Here is a 20,785-nt window from a genome sequence, read left to right on the forward strand (position 1 = left end):
ACAGTGTGTCTGATATTAGCACCAGCTCTCTGAAGTTAACCAGATTCCTCGATAGGTACATAAAGACGGACAGTGCCAGCAAAAGATGATTCATTTAGCAGTCAAGGTACTGATGTTCAGTGTGTGGACCAAGTATGAAACAAATGGCAAAAGTCAAATGCCCACCTTGAACAAGTGTGGCCAACATCTGCTCCCACTAGAATGACCCTAGTGCGACCTCCTGCGGGAGGTGCTGGCAACTGTCTTACAGCTTTGAAAACACTTACAGCACTTGCTATCAAAGTTTACAGCATTTGCCCAGTGGCTGGGGCATAGCTGAGGCTGCTGGATGAGCTACTTTCATCAGACCTCCAAAAACTGATATCATAACCCAGTAAGTTTCACCTATTTTACTATGAATTTTTTTAGTCATATGGAGGATGGATAGAAAAGATTCTTTGAAAGATGGCACACTGGCATCTCCCCATCTTGGATTCCTACCTCTCGGCAGTGTGGCTTGAGCAGCAGGTCTGCCACTCTTGGCTGAGTCTGGAGCAGCAGGCACACAAATGGCCCACGTGGAAATATCTATTTTTAAACTGATTTCTGCATCAGTAGGAATTGAAAGCTGATCTCTAACTCCAAAAAAGCACTAAATCTCTCTCATACCCACTCCCACACCAAGCTCACATCCTATTTCCCTGGATTAAAGCTTTACTCAGAGAAATCACCTCCAGGTGGATGAATTTCCTAGAATGTGCCTTCGTTGGTTACTGCTGGCATAGCACAGTGAAGGTGGAGAGTGTAACACAAGCAAGTAATAATGCTAGTAATATGTGCTATTATTAAGGCTATTAAAATACCAACTGGTGCTGCAAAAAAATTGGTGTCATTAAACACGTATTAGGGCTTTATAATGAACAATCAGCTTGACTGGTTCTGTGCAATCTTGGCAGACAGAGCTTGAGAGGAACATGTTCACCTGCCAGCTTTGTAGTGCCAGGACTGTACTCTGTGGTGGGATGTGAAGGCAGAGCTGCGAGGGCACTGGCAGATATTGCCATAGAGCCAGGCCTGGGGTGCAGCGCTGCAAACAAGTTGCTCTCTCCAGTGCTCTCTGCACCCTGGTCTGTGCCACTGCCTCCCTTCATATGCCAGTGAACTCCTGGGCAGGAATGCACCTGAACTGCAGCCAGGCAGAGTGTCTGAACAGTGCAAAACTTGGAAGAAAGGGGAAGGTAGGTGTGAGATGAGACCTCTGAGAAGTGTGACCCATCAGCTCTACAGGGGGTTGAGTCACTGGTAGGTAAGTTGCTGGGCTATTCGCTGGCTGCCATCAGACAACTTGTCTGGTGTATTGGCAACCAGTTTTACTAACTGCTACCTATTTACTCTTGCTTTCAGTACCTGGAGGATTTCCTCCAGTGCTGGCAGGCAAAATATAAAGTACAGAAACAATAACAATTTTAATTCATGAAAGAATGCATTTGTCTGGGGTTAGCTTGTTAGATGGATTTCTCCAAGCATGACAGTTTTTTCTGACTGAAAATTTAGTCTGACATTTCTATTCATGTTCATGGCTATAGATGAGATCAGATAAGTGACATCTGAGCATAGAATCTGACCTTTTTAAGAAATGGCATGTCTATTCTGTGTATGTTTAAGATCCAATCTACTTCAGACAAAGTAAATGCTCTTTGCAGATCAGCTAGAAAACTTCTGCCCTAGAAACACTTCCTGAAGGTGGTGGACCACTGCTCAAAACACACTAGGTTTAACCTATGGGGTGTGGAGGAATGACTCAAACTTCTAAAGCAAAATGTGAGAAAGAACTTAATGTCTATTGGGTTTAATAGTTGGTGGCTTTTAAGTCACATAATGACACCAATGAATACCTGCTCTTTTATAATGTGCCCAGCCCATGGATCTTGAAATGCTTTACAAAGGCCATAAACAACCATTTTACAGATGGTCAAACTGTAGTACAAAGAGACAGTCTTGCAGATGGCTGAGTCAAGAACAGGGTAAGAGTGCTTGGGCCCCAGATGGACATGCTGTCCCCAAAGCCAAAGAATGAAGAGGCTCTCACCTTATCAACAAACTGCTGGAACTGTATATCCTGCAAAAGTAACCACCCCCAAGCAGAGCAGAGGGAGAGCACAGTGAACAAGTGGTCCTTTCTTGGCCTCAGAAATCTAGTGTCCTCCTCTGAGGTCTTTCTCGTGCTTTTTTTCAGTGCCTGTGCACTTACATAGTTCTTGTCAGATACGTGCAGTTATGGTACAATCGAACTCCTGACCGTAGCTGTTCTCAGAAAAGGCAGTTAAATATGAGGAATGGTAACAGAAACGACCTATGGTCTATTTCTACTGTGCACTTTCATTCATTCATTAAAAATAAAGAAATCACAGACTTGCGTAAAAAGAATTAAAAATATGAATTGGAATTTGCCAGTTGAAGCTGTAAGTAGTTTGTCTGTCTTAACTGGTGTAGCTAAACTCCATCATGTCCTTACTTGAATGCTTATTAGCTATTAAAAGTAGCTTTGATTCATCCCATCTCCCTTTACTCCTACAGTGACTTGAGGGCCCTTTTGAATAAAAATGCCACACAAGGGTTTTAATATAGTTAGTCCCCCTCACCTTAATTGCACACCCTTAGCTACTCCACAGCACAATTCCTGGCTCTCTCCATCTGCCTACTACTCCCAGTTCCAGCTGAATTGAAAAGTTCTAAATTACTGACTCCTGAGATTGTGGATGCAAGGTTCAAAAAGATGGCCTTCAGACTCAAGATCTACAAAGCAAGGAGGAACTCAATCAAAAAGCATCTCTAAAATGTCTGAGCAGCTCTGATGACCTGCCTCACTGTCATGGTCTGCTTGGGGACCAGCACTGCTCCTGTACTGCCCACTCTGCAGTGCTGTGAGCAAATCCTCCCTGGGCACACACCTTTTGGCACATGGCACCACTGGGACAAGAGATACCAATCTCCCATGTGATGCCTGATTAATGTCTACTTAGTTCAGTGTATTACAAAGATTAGTGTCTACAGAGCTATTGTACTGTCTACTCTTTTATATGGGCCTGAATCCTGGGTTATCTACCACCACCACCTGCGGCTTCTCGAACGCTTCCATCAGCGCTGCCTCCGTTCAAGCCTAATCATCCACTGGTCTGATTACGTGACTAATGAGTCTGTTCTTGAACAGGCAGGGGTCAACAGTATCGAGGCCATGCTGATGAGAACGCAGCTGTGCTGGGCAGGGCATGTCTCCAGGATGGAGGATCACCGCCTCCTGAAGATTGTGCTCTATGGTGAACTTGCCACCGGCTTCCACAAGAGAGGAGCCCGGAAGAGGAAATACAAGGACTCCCTGAAACAACACCTCAGTGTTGGCCATACTGAGTGGCATCAATGGTCCACTCTGGCCTCCACTCGGGATTCATGGAGACACACCATTCACGATGCTGCTGCTTCCTTTGAGAATGTACGCAGAATCAGTCTCGAAGAGAAAAGACAATGCAGAAAGAACTGTTCCTCGCCAATATTGCCTAAGGAGAATTTCTGCTCTGCCTTTTGTGACTGGACTTGTGTATCCTGCCTCCGCTTCTTTAGCCACCAGCACGCTTGCAGCAAGCATGGGTAGTGCCCTTCCCAAATCTACGTTTGCAAAGCCTGGCCATGATGATGATTAATACCTGAGCTATAGACATATAAGGACTGTGGCCACTGCCTACTCTACTTGCTGAAAATGTTACTGTTTTTACATAATTCTGAATAAAGGAAATACAGTCTATGAAAAGGGATTTCTTTATGTTGTCACAAAACCTATGAAATAGAAATTTGCTTTAGTTGTAGCAGATTAGTTTTATTGACACTGTTTGTCTACTTATTAATTTGGAATGCAGTACATGAATTTTACATTAAAATCTATAATTTTTTTGTGTTCTGTCATTTTTAGAGATAGGTTACTTACCCACAATTTTATTTTGTTACCTGAGTGACTCCATTTCTCTGACCAGATCAATCAAATTATTTCAATCAGGCTTCAAGGCAATTGTTAATAGAGAAAAATTAAAAATTTACTGTTTTAGAAATTTTTTCTCCCTTCAAATGAAATTTTCTCTTTCCTCAAGAGGTTCTTTGAAGAAAACTTGCTCATTAAAACATTAATTGGAAACAGAGAAAAAAGTGTTATGAAGATGGTTCCGTATTTTTGTATCTATTGAATTCTGCCTAGGGGAATGTGATTACCTAGTTTCTAAAATAGGCTTTGTAGCACTGATCAACTCATTCCATTGGAAAACATGACAAGATAACCCTTCTATTTTTTGTGTAGCTCAGTGGAAGATTTGATGGTGTATAAATGAACAAATATGACTTATTCATATTATTTCATATTTCTTGGGAATGGGCCACTTCCAAAATAAGGTAAACCTGTCTTCTGATTGAAATAGAAGAGTGACATTGCCTTTCCTTATTCCAGACTTCTTTATTGAGCATATATTTTTACACTGTCCAAGTCTTTTTCCAGGATGACTCAAGAGAGGAAAAAAGCCCAGATATTTGGTGACTCAGTTTTCCTTGGTAACGCTATGTCCTATACTGACTTCCAGGGCTCTGCTTTCTGAAAAGTTCTGTGTCCCTTTCTGTGCCATGGTGCTGTGAGCAGGAGTCTGGGTAGCTGGTGAAGCAGCTCAGCAACAGAATCAACAAACCAAACTCCTCCATATAATTAGTGTGGCCACACAGGGAGAAGGAATCAGAAATGCAGCCTGCTTACACTGGCAGAGGTGGGCACCCATTTGCTTTGCTCTGATTATGAGGAGCAGGATTTGTACAGCTCTTTCCCAGATCTGCTCTTTAGACGTTCTGGATCTGCAGCAGTGCATATGGAAAGAGTTTTCATAAATGTTCTAGGGCTGCCTGAGCATCCCCATATCCTGTTGTTAGCATTGCTGGCCAGTGGGTTATGTCCAGCTTGACTAAGGAGGGCTGGTGCACTAGTTCAAGAGGAGTCAGTAAAAAGCACAAACACTCTCACTTCAAGCCTCTGTCTGCTTATCACATTTCTGACTTGAGCCGTTTCAGAAGCTTGCAGATTTTCCAATGGTTGGTTTTCATTCTCTTTATATCTCTGATCAGGGACTTCAGTTTTTACAAAGCACCAAATGCTTCCGTCTGCATACCAAGGGCCCTCACCCCTCCTGATCTCAAATGCCTGGAGGAGGTTGGGATCACTTTGTTTGCTGTGCCAAAAAGTACATGTTGTAACAAGTGAATGTGGGCATAAGTGGTGTGCCACAAACTTCACTCCATGCCACTTAGGGAAGAACTGGAAGAACTGAAAGTCTGCCAGCCAGTAGAAAGGTAAGGTAGCCTGGGAACAGACAGTTCTGGTAGTTCTCTCCTGCAGAGGCTTGTAAGCAGCAGATCTCATCAGAACCAGGTAAAAAGACTCTGTATGAATTTGCTTATTTTGGTTTAAGCCTACTACTCTTTGAGCTGGGTCATTCCTAAGCAAAAGGTGGGTTTCAGGTATATCCCACCTGACCTTCAACTGCTGTTCCAGGTAATTGTGGGACTTCTATGCACCCTGTGTCATACCTGCCAACCCTATGGAGATACCTGGAATAGAACATAGTAGTTACAAGATACTGTATACAGATGAGTAAATCACCACCAAGTGTTTTTAAAACTGCTTGCACTGGGGTTTTGGGGTTTTAGTCTGCATAAATTCCTGTTTAGGAAAGAAATGTCTGTGTCCTAATGTATGGGTAAACTCACAAAGACGTTTTATTTTTCTATGCTTATTAATAGATGCAGATGGTAGCAATCACAATGAGCCAAGATGCTTACACCTAGCATATAGAAGTTACCAAACCCCTGAAATCTTTTGCTCAGGTATTTCCTAGCACTTCAGACTGCTACATTCCTTCAACACACCAGATTTTCCTAGTAATGTCTTATCACCCCTTGACCTGTATTGCCACCTGGCTACCTGGAGACCTACTTCATATTTACAGTTTGGTGCAATTCTCAGGAATTCTCATCTATGTGACCAGCAAAAAGTGCTTTGCTGAGTGTCCTTAGAACATACCTTCTGGATATCTGAGGGAGAGCCAACAGATGCTGATAAACCCCAACTTTACCTCATTTTATTTGACAGCCTCATACTACAGGAAATGCATTTGAAAGGCCTGTTTGCTGATCTTGTTTGGGAGCAGAGACTGAAACCCAGGCCTCCTGAACGTCTAACTCAGCCTGAGAATTACTTTTGCTGAAACATTACAGTGGAAAAAAACTGAGAGCTGCTGTTCTTTGTACACATAATATGATTATTTTCTCAGAATTGAAAGACAAAGATGAGGGTGTTGAGACTGTGAGGGCCAGCTTCTCCAGGAGGGCTGGGCAGCCCAGAGTGACCCAGCACAGGCCATGCCCCCACAGACTGATGGGGCTGGGCATGGTGGGCAGAGCCAGCTGCTGGTAACGGGCCCCACTGAGAGACCCAGACCAGGCAAGTGGTGAACCAGCTCCAAGAGGTGTCCAGAGAGCCCAGTTAGGAGCAGCAGGAGATGGAGACAAGCCAACAGCTCGGGTCCAAGGCATCCATGCAGAGACAGCGGTGGAGACAGGCACCAAGAGCCCCAGGACAAACTAAATGGGCTCCTGGAATATGGGCTGGAGAGGAGGGAGACACCAGGAGAGACTGGGCAGGGACAGGGAGGCCATCAGGACCCTCAGGGCTGCAACAGTGACCTATTTGATTCTCTTTTGTCAGTCACTAAGAATACATTAAAGATAAGGCCTCCTGGCAGGGGATGAGCCATAATCATGAGAAGCTTTGGAAACTGTGACAGGTACCTCTTCTAACATCCTGATGAAGGAGGAAGAAGGGTAAAGATCCCTAAACCCTTGGAAATGTGCTCTAGCTGGTTGTTTATTCTGAGAAAGCCAGGGCAAGTGAGTTTTTTAAAGCCTACAAGTAATACCTTTAAAACAAAAATGATCCCTGTGAAGTGAGGGCTCTGCAGGCTGTGGGCAAAGTTCTGAGTCAAGACATCTCAGAACTGCCCTGCCTTCTGTCCTTAACATATTTTATGGCCATATGAAGGTCTGTGATTGTTTTTCACCTTCAAAAATTTCTTAATTCACCATCTTCATGAGATGTCTTGTGGAAATTTCAGCACTAATTACCCCTAACACAATTTCTTTTTCTGACTGGAATTTACATATTTATTACAGTATTTATCATCTGTCTCATTTAATCTTAGAATTGAATAGACAGGTCAGGAATGTAGAGAACTAGAAATACAAGGAAAGTTATAGCAGATAGGGGGAACCTCCTTTAGTAACAAGCTAAGAGTAACAAAAGAGTAGCTCTACCATACAGATTCTCAGCTGACAATCTTGGAAACTCCTCCAAATCACTTAGCAGATAAAGTGCAGTCTCCCCATTCTTTTAGAACAAAGCTTCTAATTTAATGAGCCATGAAAAAAATAAATCAAGAGTTTTATGCAGAAAAATAGCAAGGAGCTTAAAATACACATTGCTTCCTTTGGAAAAAAAATAGCTGAATTATGTGAGTAGTAACTACTAAAAGCTGTTCTTTAAGGATACTGAGCATCACTTCATTAATATGTTGCACAATCTGTCAAATTTATTTACATGTACACAGCCAGACCGGCTATAAACATTACAGCATTGGTTACTGCTCTTCATAGTGTTAGTGTTGATAGCAAGACTGTTTGAGTTTTAGTGTGTACATTAATTCCCACCAGTCTGGCACTGTATGCAGTAAAATATCTACTGAACAGGCATAAACTGGGGCGGCAATATCAGAAATAACTCTCAACATTGCCCCATACTCAAGATGTCTTCCTACTAAGTTAATGACAATAGTAATGGCAGAGGGATTTCAAAAAGTCACCTTCTCTTAGAGAAACTTGGTTAGGGAAGAAATGTGATGGTCAGGAAAGAAATGATGTGCTGGCAGGTAGACAGACTCCATCAGTATGAAATGGTAGAGCCTGTTAATCTTTTTACTTGGAATTCTTCCCATCAAGGTACTATAATTAGTTTTTAGTCAGTTGAGCAATATAGTAAATAGAATAACTTTTGGACTGTTATTCCACCACACATTTTTATGCAAGATAACACCTTCCAGCCCAAGCAGAGCCTGCTGTATCCCTGTTTATCTGCACAGCAAGGGCCCATACATTATGACAAATTTATTTTTACCATCAGTTGAACTAGTAAGCACCATGAAGCAGCCCATAAGACAAATCAACAAAGGAAGATTTTAGAAGTGAGAATGCAAAAGGGTTTCTTTTTATTGAAGTATCACCTGTCAAAATATTCCTTCTCCTTTTCCTTCTCCTAAAGAGTAGCAAAAAGCCAAAAGTGCAACAGGTAGGGTAGAGATGCAGGCAATGGGATAGGAATTCTGTTGCTTTCCCCCCATATTAATGCTCTGCAAGGAAGTGTTCCAGCCATGGTGTGACCCCAGCTCAGACCACCCACCAGCTGCATGGCAGCACCCCGGAGGAGGAGCTGATCCTGCCCCTTCTGAGCGAGAAGTGTTGGTGCCCTGGGCCAGGTTTGACCTTCAAAGCCAGAGCAGCTCCAGGACTTCTGAAAGAAACCTGGAGGCAAAAGGCAAGACGTGGGGGGGGAAGAAAAAATTTGGAACAACTGTCAGAGATCTTTATTTTCAACTGCATTTTTCAGCACTTACGTCCTCTTCTTTCCAAGGGATACAGATAACACAATCCAGATGCTTTTCTGGCTATCACTTTAAAAATTCCATTTTTTTTTTTCAGTCAGGAAATGAAAAAATCCTTTTATAGCTCTTTCATTTCAACAAATGATTTTGCCTTCAGCTTTTTAACTTCTAACTAAATGCAAAATGAAAATGAAAAGTCATTTCAACTAACAAACAATTTTTTTTTCCCCGAACATTTTGATATTGTTACAACTTTCTTCCCCTTTTCACTGAGATTTTATATTGGAGAAAACATAAACAATTTAATTTATCTCGGATATATGTTTAATTAAAAGCAGCACTCCTTTTAAATGCAAAACAGCTTTTCTAGCAGATTTACCTCCTGCATTTTAAATACTAAAGTCAAAACATTCTGTAAAACATTTGCTTATTCCTAGCCCTGCACAATGTGTTTAATATTTTAAAGCCTGAGATATTAAGAATGTAAATAAACAGGTGATGGGGATATTTTTCTAACATTACACTGCAAACTCTATATTCTATGTTCAAGAATGTATTTTTCCAACCAGCTCTAACTGATCTAAATAAAATTCAGGCTTTGAAATGCTTTAAATACTTAAGTGGCTCTGTGGGCCTAAATCTTACTCCCTCTGGTCTAATGTATAGTGATAATGGTAATTCAGGGATTACCACACTGAAAATAGAAACAAGAAATACCACCCAATTCAAATAAGAACTGAAGCTAGCGAGCAAGGTTCAGTAACAATCACCTGCACCTTTAGTCATCCTTGCCCAAAGCCTGAAGAAAACTAAGTCTGAACCCTTGGAGAAAAATGGGGAGTTTTTTTTTTCAGCCTGTCACAGTCCATGCTCCTTGCAACAACTTCTGTTTTTTTAAACTGAAAATAGAAATGGCAAAAAAAAAAAAAGCCACAATATATCCTACTCTCATGACTTTACCAAAATCAAGAACAGAGAAATTACTGGAAACTGCACTAGAAAACCTCACCTAGGAAAGTTACCTGATTCAGGAAACTTAGATTAGTTTCAATTACAGCTGGACAGCTTTTCGAAGCTTTTGAACATTCAAGTCTCTGAAATTCCTCTTATTGGTGAAAACATTGCTTTTAATATTTATACATCTGAATATAAAATCAGATTTTATACTTTAATGAGCATTTGAGGCAAAACAGAAAGTCTAGAATATAAAAAAGTCACAAAATGAGACACTGAATTTACTGGCTTTGGGCAGAATTGAAGGTTCTTCCCTTTGGGGCTTGAATGTTGTCAGTTTTCCACACTGCAAAGAGCAAATGCTTGTAAAAACTCTAAGGGTCACAAGCCAGCTGTTCTTTTCTACCCCATATAAACTGCAAAATGCAACAAAATAATGCTTCTCCTCACTACTATTGCATTTTCTATTCTGCAAAACTATTCTTCGCCCCCACCTCCCCACCCCCCCCCGATTTTCTGCTTTCTTTCTGCAAGAATTCTGTATTCCCTATCAAAAGGTTACATCCAGCCAAGTTCAATGACAGACAATCAGCCATCGGCAAGCACAGCTGCTCTGAAATTCTGCTTGGCTGAAATATAGCCCTGTGAGGTGAGCAAGATGGTAAGGTTTGCTTTCTTGTAGCTAAACCTTTGCGTGAGGCTGTTCCACTCTGTCCTGCAGAATCAAAGTAGTTACAAGTACCAACAACAACCACAAGAGCTAATGGGCTTGTAAGCTGATTTGCATAATGAAAAAATCTGTATTAATGTCAACTAATTAACTGACAAAAATTACTTTTGAAAGAAAATATATTCTTCCCTTTGGAAAATAGTAATATATGTGGACAGTTCATACAATTGCTTTATTGCCAAAAAGGCTGAGTATCAGTGTAAGGGTGGGGAAAATATCAATATTTTTATAAAATGTGGTGATGTAAAAAAAATGCAGGTCAAATGGGAAAATTTTACATAGGATCCGGTAGTATGGTGAATTTTTTGTGCAAAAATCTTTAAACTGTTATTTTCCATACAGACACATTAGAGACTTTTTTATCAACTGTGCAGGGAATTCAGTTTACCCAAGACTGCAGGCTGGTACAGCCAGATTCTCAAAGATGGAGATAGCTCAGGCAGAGCACTGGGAACAGGGCTCTTGCACCAGGACCCATGCCAGCCACTCAGTACCTGTATTTCAGGAATTTTATACACCAGTGCCCTATTACTTCCCTCCATAAATATAAATCACACACTGCATTATTAATCCACACCTGTGGATTAATATTTACCATTACTCTTGCACTTTTCTACAAGGAAAATGATGTGATGATGACAAGATAAGAGGAGTGGAACCAGAAAGGAGGAGTTCAAGAAGGTTCAAACTGATTCCCTTTAAAGTATCTTACACTTTGGGCTCTGGAAGAGGAGGAAAACAGATATTTTTGTCTTTTGCCTTTGTGAACATGAGATTCTGTGATTATTTACATGCAAATTTACATTGTATCAGGCATTCACATTTTAGCAATAAAAAAAATAAGGTCAGAATTAAGCAAAAGGTCAAAAGCCAGCATTTTCTCTCTGAAAATACGGTGCCATTGAAAAATATTCAACCAACTCAAAGCTGAGTTCACACATCCTTTTCTCAGATATTGGACGTGATGTTTTCAAAACTACAAGGAAGTTGCTACACACTGCCTTCCTGTGGCTTCTGGAAATATTTTCACTCCAAGTTTCATCATTAAAATGCACCACAGCAGAGCAGTAGTTCTTCTGTTCCATTTACAAAGTAATCTCCACCCTCAGCTCATGGCAATATAACAGCCTTATTCCATTTAATTCGTCACATTCTAAATCTTCAGGTAACTCTAGAGGCTGGTCCTACTCATAGCACGGTCAATGAAAACAAAAGCACTTTAATTTTGATGGCACAGGATCAGATACTTAGGCAAGGCATTTTGTCAGCAATTTTTAAAAACTGTGAATGAATGCAATAAAAAATATATTTATTGCCCCCCTCAGTCAATACATTTTTATTGTCTTTATTTCTTTCTATTAGCAATCTATCATTTTTTAGCATTTGGTTGCCTTTTTTACCCTCCCACCTCATTTTTAACTGCTCTTTATCTCTTCTGTGTAAGGCCAAGCTCTCTTCCATTCTCCCCTTTATTAAAAAAATAATTGCTTTATAGGAGAATGCTGATCCTCTTTAACTTATCTTTCCATTCTGCAGTGTTTTAGTTTTACCTTGCATAAACAAACTCAGAGTTATTCAGATGTCTTCTTGATTTTCCCTCAGGGACAAGAAAAAACAGTGAATAAGTAAATTGTATGCACTGGGAACCAGAGTACATTTTCTGAGTTAGTAGCAGTTCTCAGGGAAGTAGTTGCAGTAAATTGCTCAAGCTTCATGGGCCAATGGGCACAGGCTAAACCGACCGATAAGAAGTGAGAGGGAAAGATTTTTCTCCCTCAAGAAAAGGGAGATAGTTGGAGAAAAATAATGTAAAGCTTTTGTTCAGTGAAAGAGTTGTATCTAGGCAAAGAAATGCTGAAAGATAATAACAAATATAAGTGACTAACAAACTAGGGGCTTCATCTAATTGCAACACCCCCCCCCCCCCAGAACACAATAACAACAGCAACAACAAAACAAAACCAAAAAAACCCAAACCCCAAACCCCAGAAAACACAATCAAGAAACAACAAAACCCCCCAACCAAAAAACCACAATTGAATTTGATGCAGCAGTGGGACATCATGAAGCAGTATACTCTGCACTTGCAATATTGCACATTGATGTGAGCGGAACCTGACCTCAAAAATACATTGAACATTATAAGCAATTTTGGGAAAAGAAATTGAACGGGAACTGAAGACACCACTATAAACATACAAAAAATTATAATAATAATATTGATAACAATATTAAAAAGGAATTATTAGATCATAACATGAATCCTGTTAAAAGGACAAAATCATAGGCTATAATAAAAATTTTTGTGGATACCAGAAAAGGTAAGACCTATCTTGTGTAATGTCAAAGATTATAAATAAAAACAATGCAGAAAACCTAGGAAAGGAGGAAAACTCTGGTGAATATTAGGGTACAATGAAAATCGTAAGATTATTTTATTCTGTGGAAAGTATTTGAAAAGAATCTGAATTTGGGAATATACATACATTTTCAAAGAACAGTACAAGTGACCTACTAAAGTTTATCTCCCTTGGAAGATTCTAACAAATAAATTCAGGGAATGAAATTGTATTATCTTCAATACCATTAATGCTTTCAATAAAAGAAGCTAATCTGTCCTTTTTTTCCTGTATAAAAAAGGTAAAATATTTTATTTAATATGTACATTATCGTTGTCTGAATTATTTTGGATGAGAATTAAAAGAACTGAAGCATTTGAGGCCCATTTGGCAATTTCCTATTCCCTGCAGTGCAATGCGGAAACATTCATTTGCAACTATAGCACCACAGTCTGCAAAAATATGCCAAGTTGTTCCGTACTATCCATCTGAATTCTCCCATCCTCCCTCTGCAGAACTGATGGGGAGAATGATGCTCACTGTCAAACACACTTTGTAGTGCAGGGCCAAAGTTAATTACAGAGTACTTGGGCTGGCTCAAACCCATTCGGGATCCAGCACGTGGTAACACTCACTGTTGGGAAAGGAATTGACAAGCACTACCCTCCTAATGCATGATGTAACCATTAACTCAAGGGCAGCCACAGAGAAAGCTATAAAGCAGGTAAAATCAGTAGAGCATAGACACTATTTGCTAAGTGCCAGCTGTTAATCCAGGGTAGTGAGCTAATTTCCAAAGGAAGAATTTTCTCCCACAGCCCCCAGACAGATTGCACCTTACTGGGATATAGAGAACCCAGTTTGGTAGCAGCGGTGAGGATGGTACAAACAATTTTTCTTCCTGAGTTTGTCTGTTGTCTTTACCTATTTTGCTCCATTTTATGACTCCTGCTTCCAGATAGCTTAGCTGGAAAAAAAAAAAAAAAGGTAATTTTCCTCCCTGTTTTGGAGCTTTATTCTTTAATTGGGATACACAATGAATATCACAGCAAAAGTGTATAGTGTTTTCAAGTGCTGCTGAAAAGGCATGGGCAGTACACTACAGTGACTTTTGCCAAACACACTTTTACCTATGGTGGTGCAGAGAAGAGACTGAAGCAATGCCAGATCTTTTCTACCTCATCCTGCTGGAGATGCTGGGGATTGGCTGATACAACATGTGTTGTACATTCACATGTCATGGGGAAGGGCAGCCAGCCTGTGTAAAACAGAATGGTGTCTGTTACTGGGTTTCTACAGGGCAGTTCCTTTATTCTGGTTTGCTTTAACAACAGTTTGTGAAAATAAATTTAAGAATTTGCTTTGAGTAATCAGTTGGTAACACAAGCTGATTTGAACTGGTTTATTTGTTATGTTAGGGGAAGATGAAGGAGCGTTTGGTGATGGCATTCATGAAGCACTCAGGATCTGTTAATATTCAAGATCTTCTAAAACTAGGTTTCTAGCCCTACTACTGCAACTCATAAAGCCAAAGGGTTTGAATGCATGTGTGCCTGTACATATGAAGTTAAGCTGCTGGTGTCTGCATTGTTTTTTTTCAGTCACCATTACTGAACCTGCCCCAGCTGGTGCTCAGACTCTAACATGAAGATGCCCTATATTTGTTCTTTATAAAAATATTTTGTCCAATTTATTACTGCAGCAATTTGATAATAATTGTTTATATCATGGGCGTCTTTTGGAAGTAACTTGGTACAGGCAATGCTTTGACTTCACTGTCTAACAAAGTGTGCTTTTCAGAAAAGTTATCAGCACACATTTTTTCATTTTACTTTTTGTCTTTTTTTCCTTTAAAGTAGGAATTATTAGAATTTATGCAATTTTACTTAAAATTAGGCTAGACATCAAGCATTTGGTTATGCAGTATCTTGGAGAAAAAACAGATGAACCACTAAACCAGGCAGTTACTGCCCCAGTGGGTCCCTAGCACATCTTCAGACTGTGCACTGACTCTCAAATTGAGCAATTTTATGTGATGTTATTCACATTGTCTTCTCCGGGGACACCCCCTTGTCGCGGGGCAGAAGCTTGCGTGCCCTCATGAGGTTGAGAGCTATGCTGGAGGTGGTTTGTGCCGCCGGTAGGGTCTCCCATGCCAGAATGGTCTCAGCTGAAGGGTCAGACAAAGTGTGTCCATGGGCAGGATGGGTTCGCTAGCCGTCTGGCAACCATCCTAGGAGAAGGACAACTCCAACCCCAAACCTGGGCAGATGGAGCTCACTTAGCCCTGTAAGGCCATCCATCTAAGAGAAGGATACTCTAAACCAAACCTACGTCCTGAGGTATTCGCTGTCACCGTCCAAGCTCGCTAGGCCGTGGCAGATGAACCTTAGGAGTAAAGGGGTGGGGCCAGTTCTGTGCACGCTGTGCCTCACCTAAAAAATCCATTGCGCAGACTCGAAGGGTTCACCCACATTGCAAAGCCCTGTAGCGACAGATGAGGGTCGAAAACAGCAGGTGATAGGAAACAGCTGGAAGCCGCAGACCCAACCCTGCATGCAGGTGGTTCAGGATATGGGTCATTAGAGACTTGACCCCGGAGATGACAGTCTCTTGAGGCAGCATCCTGAATGACCAAGCAGCCTTTTCTAGGGACAGTACTGCTTGCTCCACACGGAGAGGGGCCTAGCAAAGGTGGCCTAAACCGGCATCTTCCATGCATTCAAACAAAAACAAAGAGATTTCAAAGGCATACACCTGCCTGCAAAGGTGTGCTCAAACTAACACTCGCATGTTGGAATATCAGAACCATGCTTAATACTGGGGATAGTGGACGTCCTGAGTGTCGTTCTGCTCTAATTGCCCACGAACTGTCACGGTTCAACATTGACATTGCTGCTCTCAGTGAAGTTCGTCTTCATGAGGAAGGCAGACTTAAAGAACATGGTGCTGGCTACACACTCTACTGGTCAGGCAAACCCAAAACCGAAAGACACCTTTCAGGAGTTGGCTTCATGATTAAAAAGTCCATTGCCTCCAAACTTGAAAATCTGCCGACAGGTCATTCCGATCGCATTATGTCCTTACGCCTCCCTCTACACAACAAGCAACGTGTTGTCCTTTTTAGCGTATATGCCCCAACTCTCCAAGCTGACCCAGCAGAAAAAGACAAATTCTGCACAGACCTGCGCCGCCTCATCCAAAATGTTCCTGCAGATGATAAGATCATAATCCTTGGTGACTTCAATGCCAGAGTAGGTAAGAATTCTGAAGCCTGGAAAGGAGTCCTGGGCAAGCATGGCGTTGGAAACTGCAACGACAATGGACACCTCCTGCTAGAGTTTTGTGCAGAACAGCAGCTCACCATCACCAACACTATCTTTCAACAGAAAGACAGCCTGAAGACAACCTGGATGCATCCTCGATCCAAGCACTGGCACCTCATTGACTATATCTTAGTACAACAGAGAAATGTCAGTGATGTCCATCATACTTGAGTGATGCCGAGTGCAGAATGTCAAACAGACCACCGCCTTGTGCGTTGCAAACTTAACCTCCACTTCAAGCCCAAACCTAAGAGAGGCAGCATTCCAAGGAGGAGGCTCCAAGTCAGCAATCTTCAAACAGCCACAGTGAGAGACAGCTTCCAGGTAAACCTTCAAACTAGACTTAAAGATAATCCCATAGATCCCTCTCCTGAAGCACTTTGGCAACATATTAAAAGTTGCATCCTGCAGTCCTCTGAAGAGTCCCTAGGGTTCTCCTCCAAGAAAAACAAAGACTGGCTTGATGAGAACAATCAAGAGATCCAGGAATTGCTGAAGAAGAAGAGAACTGCTCACCAAGCACACCTTGCTCAGCCATCTTGCCATATAAAAAAAGCCACCTTTTGTCTTGCATGCAGCAAGCTCCAACAGAAACTTTGAGACATCCAGAACAAATGGTGGCTCAGCCTAGCAGAAAAGACACAACTATGCGCAGATTTGGGTGACCAAAGAGCATTCTATGAGGCCCTGAAAGCAGTGTACGGACCCACACACCAGGTTCAAAGCCCCCTACTCAGTGCAGATGGTCAACTGCTTCTAACCTCCATCCTGAACTGATGGTCTGAGCACTTTCAGACTCTCTTCAGTGCCAACCGTGTAGTCCAAGGCTCAGCAATTCAACACAACAACCGGTGAAACATGAATTGGATGAAGCCCCTACTATGGGAGAGATACTCAAGGCCACACAGCAGGTGAAAACTGGCAAGGCAGCCGGGGTTAATGGAATTCCACCTGAAATCTGGAAGCATGGAGGTCAAGCACTCCATGCCAAATTCCACGAGCTTGTTGTGTGTTGCTGGGAACAAGGGGAACTACCACCAGATCTCCGTGATGCAGTCATCATCACCCTGTACAAGAAGAAAGGAGAAAAATTAGACTGCTCAAATTACCGAGGTATTACTTTGCTCTCCATTGCTGGCAAAATCCTTGCAAGAATACTTCTGAAGAGATTAGTACCCACTATTGCAGAAGATCTTCTACCTGAAAGCCAGTGTGGTTTCAGAGCCAATAGGAGCACCACAGACATGGTGTTTGTTTTCAGACAACTGCAAGAGAAGTGTAGGGAACAGAACAAAGGTCTCTATGTAACCTTCATTGACCTCACCAAAGCTTTTGACACTGTGAGCAGAAAAGGCCTGTGGCAGATCTTGGAATGTTTAGGATGTCCCCCCCAAGTTCCTCAAAATGATCATCCTGCTACATGAGGATCAGCGTGGACAAGTCAGATATGGCGATGCACTCTCTGAGCCCTTTCCAATAACCAATGGTGTGAAACAAGGTTGCGTTCTTGCACCAACTCTATTCACAATCTTCTTCAGCATGATGCTCCAAAGAGCCACAGCAGACCTCGATGAAGAAGACGGCATCTACATCCGATATCGTACCGATGGAAGCCTACTCAGTCTAAGGCGACTGAAGGCCCACATCAAGACCCTGAATCACCTTGTCCACGAGCTGCTTTTTGCTGATGATGCCGCCCTCGTTGCTCACACAGAAGCAGCTCTGCAGCACTTAACATCCTGCTTTGCAGAGGCTGCTGAGCTTTTTGGGCTGGAAGTTAGACTGAAGAAGACAGAAGTTCTCTACCAACCTGCACCTCAAGAAGTCTTCCATCATCCTCACATCACCATAGGCAATTCAGAGCTTAAGTCAGTCCAGCAGTTCACCTATCTGGGAAGTATCATTTCCTCAAATGGTAAGATTGACAAAGAGATAGACAACAGGCTAGCAGAGGCATACAAAGCCTTCGGAAAACTCCATAAAAGAGTCTGGTCCAATAAACACCTGAAGAAAAGTACAAAGATCAGTGTCTACAGAGCCATTGTACTGTCTACTCTTTTATATGGGTCTGAATCCTGGGTCATCTACCGCCACCACCTGCAGATTCTCGAACGCTTCCATCAGTGCTGCCTCCGTTCAATCCTAAACATCCACTGGTCTGATTACGTGACCAATGTGTCTGTTCTTGAACAGGCAGGGGTCAGCAGTATCGAGGCCATGCTGATGAGAACGCAGCTGTGCTGGGCAGGGCACGACTCCAGGATGGAGGATCACCACCTTCCGAAGATTGTGCTCTATGGTGAACTCGCCACCGGCTGCCGCAAGAGAGGAGCCCCGAAGAAGAGATACAAGGACTCCCTGAAACAACACCTCAGCCTTGGTCATATTGACTGCCACCACTGGTCCACTCTGGCCTCCACTCGGGATTCATGGAGACACACCATTCACGACGCTGCTGCTTCCTTTGAGAATGCATGGAGAGTCAGTCTTGAGGAGAAAAGACAATGCAGAAAGAACCGTTCTGTGCCAATGTCACCTAGGGAGACGTTCCGCTGTGCCTTTTGTGACCGGACCTGCCTATCCCGTATCGGCCTTTTTGGCCACCAACACGCTTGCAGCAAGCATGGGTAGTGCCCTTCTCAAATCTTCGTTCGCGAAGCCGGCCATGATGATATTAACATTGTCCTTTATCATATCCTGAGTAGTGCAGGATAGTGCAGAAAGTGCTTCTATCTCCTAGGGAGAGAAATTACTTCTCATTTTCTGTGTGAATAACTGACTATTTAGGTCTTGAATTCATCTACATACCTCACCTTTCCTGCACTAATTAGAGGCCTGCTCTTTTTAGGTATCATCTGCAGGCAACTGAGAGAGGTAGGCCCTTCTGCAGGGTGAGTCCTCCCCCCTCCCCCACTGTTGAAAATTTGAGATGAACTTGAGAGGTTCCTGCAGACAGAGTCTATGACAACTGCATTCCTAAAGCAGATACCTCACCTAAATGCCTGAAGTCACCTGGGTAAAGTGCTCTGTGTCATCCAATTAGTACAACCTTATGCTTTTCTGTGTTAGATCTGTGGACCCAGCTATGTGTCCATGATTTACTGAGTCATTATTAGAGGGAGAAGTTAACACCTGGCACGGAAAAATTTGCTAGATAGATGTTGTACATCAATGGAATGAGTCATGCTCTAGTGGTTTCTGTCTTTTTCTGTCAATGATAAAGAGTGTCCAGAATAACTACCTCAGAGCAGGGACATAACTTTTAGATGGATGAGAAAAATCACATCCTAAGCGATAAAGGAAAGTATCAATTTCGCAGCTTAATAGTCATCTTTCAGCTTATCCAGTAGGATAAAATAGGCAGCAGGATGCAAACTTCACTGTAATCCTATGTGAGTATCATTTGAGGTTATTAGGCTCCAATTTGCCTGAAGAGTGGGAAAATAGCTCAGTTTTCATTGCCATTAACTCAATTACTTTCAGCTGTACCACAAATTTTATGACATAGCACTGAACAGTCACTACACCAATTTTATGTGATGAAACAGGTAGATTAGATGCTCACTGAATAGATTGGAACTGAACTTTCAACTCAATTGTGATGCTATGATAAAGGAAAAAATAGATTTAAATGTAGATACTTTGCATCCATTAAGAGAAGAGATGGCGAGAACACCAGTATTGTTAAAATATGAGACAAAGACTATAGATTAAGGAAGATTTTAATGTTTTCAAGTTTTGATAATCTTTTTTTGATAACAATGCACACAATTTTTATTGTTTGGGGGTTTTTTATACATCTTAGGTTGATAGATTTTAAAATACATTAAATGTCCTAATAATTCTGTAATTGGATTGCACCCAAGAAGGAATAACTGAAAAACTTCTTGCAAGGTTACACAGACCAGCCTTGGACAATTTTCTTAGTATTGACTTCTGTGGTCTTGGAGGAGTTCTGAGTGCAGAAGCAAGACCAAGCATGAGTTTAAAGTTTAACTCATTCTAGTGTTACTAATGGCATTGTACAGAAATTAAAAGTTTGGGTTTGTTCAAGGAGGCAAAAAATGATAGCCATTGATTCTTGGTGGTGCAATATCTAAGTACCTATTTTGAGAGTAGTAGTTAAAATTTCTGAATTAGCCTTACACTGGCTAAGGCAGTGTAAGAAGCTTTTAATGCCTCTGGAGACAAATATATGGCACCAGAGACTCAAAAAAGTTCTCAAAATTAATTTGTTTCTCATGTTTCTACACTGGTTTGCAATGAAAATGTGAGCAGTCTTTAAAGGCTTTATCTAGCAAACAATCCTGCAACATGCAGGTCTCAGAAAGGGATCTGGAGATCCTAGTCAATGGCAAGATGGATATTAGTCAGCAGTGCCCTGGCAGCCAGGAGGGCCAACTATGTCCTGGGGGCATCAGGCAAAGCATCGCCAGCTGGTCAAGGGAGGGGATTGTTCCACTCTGCTCTGCACTGGGGTGACCTCACCTTAAATATTGTGTGCAGGTTTGGGCACTGCAATATAAGATAGATAATAAGCTATTAAGAGAGAATCCGAAGTAGAGCAACAAAGATGATGAAGAGCCTTGAGGGTAAGCCATATGAGGAGCAGCTGAGGGCACTTTGTGTGTTCAGCCTGCAGAAGAGACTGAAGGGAGACCTCAGTGCAGTTGCAACTTCCTCATGCGGGGAGGAGGAGGGGCAGGCACTGATCTCTTCTCTGTG

At 41.9% G+C, this 20,785-nt stretch overlaps 1 protein-coding gene across 1 annotated transcript in view; it reads left to right on the plus strand.

Annotated features, from left to right (window-relative positions):
* Positions 1 to 5,317: 5,317 nt before the first annotated feature.
* The window catches only part of SPAM1 (sperm adhesion molecule 1), a 44,235-nt gene continuing 28,767 nt past the window's right edge, over positions 5,318 to 20,785 (plus strand). Inside the window, exon 1 of the mRNA XM_071550007.1 lies at positions 5,318 to 5,352. The gene's annotated coding sequence lies outside the window, so the exon portion shown is untranslated. The remainder of the gene's footprint in view (positions 5,353 to 20,785) is intronic.

This window comes from Pithys albifrons, chromosome 3 (genome assembly GCF_047495875.1).
Source record: "Pithys albifrons albifrons isolate INPA30051 chromosome 3, PitAlb_v1, whole genome shotgun sequence".
Lineage (NCBI taxonomy): Eukaryota > Metazoa > Chordata > Aves > Passeriformes > Thamnophilidae > Pithys > Pithys albifrons.